We start from the raw sequence: 1,103 nt of genomic DNA, 5'->3' as shown, positions 1-1,103 counted from the left end.
CCTCTCTCGCTCTCTCTCTCTCTCTTGATCAGTGTACATCTTTTACTCTTTCCCTCTGCTATCTATCGATCTATCTATCTATCTATCTATCTATCTATCTATCTATCTATCTATTCGAGAAAAGCTTTGTTGAAAAAATGTGCTCATAGGTGTGTGAATATCTCAGTTGGTATTGTGCCGGACAGCGCCGAAGATGATACCGTACAAATCCACGAGAGATCTTACAAGCAGCAAGTTAGATTCGTTTTTTACGTTCGTACATCAATTTGGCTGCGTATGTGGCGTTAAAATTTGAGGTCCCGCCAAGGACTACTATACTCAGTAACTGAGTATAGTAGTCCTTGGGTCCCGCCCAAAAAATAACCCCATTGTGTTAAAAGTGTGTCATGAGTCTAGTGGTCAGGCTATGGACAGCAGAAAATCATGTCAGTTTGTTAGTGTTTGAGCGCTTAATCGATTGGTTGAACTGAAAGCCTAGGTTGAACTGTATGCTTCCAGGAGAGCCGAAAATGTTTTCGAGTCTGCTAGGGTCTGTATCGTAAATTGTAAAGCCCATAGACATTGATTTTGAACGGCGATGTGCGCTGTACAAATGTTAATGCTATTTATAATCATTATCTATTATAAACAAAAGGACGGTTAGTGGGTGTTCTGGTTTGGTTTGCTCCTACTTTCCTATCAGACATCTATCATCTTCATATTATATCTCTTTCTTCTTTTGTGTGTTTGCTACTGTGTTGTAACACTTATATTCCTCGGCACTTATATACCCTTTTTGTGCTGCAAGTGCCGTAAAACTCTTATTAAAATTCAAAAGCATTATAATACATGTCGACAGGCCGCGTCACTGTTCACATTCGAAGAGCCAGATACAAACAGTGACTAACAATATTGGACTGCACGTTCGTTATAGTAGTTTTAATACTATTAGTAGTTTTAATACGCTGACAGTAATGACTCGAGGATGATATTTAATTACACGTAGAGGTTGTTTAATGTTAGCATATACTAATTGCTTACTGAATCGATAGGAATTCGACATGAATAAATGGGAGTTAGAAATTGGGTTTTCGTGTGCGTGTGTGTTTGTGTGTGTGTGTGTG

This window comes from Aplysia californica, unplaced genomic scaffold (assembly GCF_000002075.1).
Source record: "Aplysia californica isolate F4 #8 unplaced genomic scaffold, AplCal3.0 scaffold00096, whole genome shotgun sequence".
Taxonomy (NCBI): domain Eukaryota; kingdom Metazoa; phylum Mollusca; class Gastropoda; order Aplysiida; family Aplysiidae; genus Aplysia; species Aplysia californica.
This window is presented reverse-complemented; position numbering follows the sequence as displayed.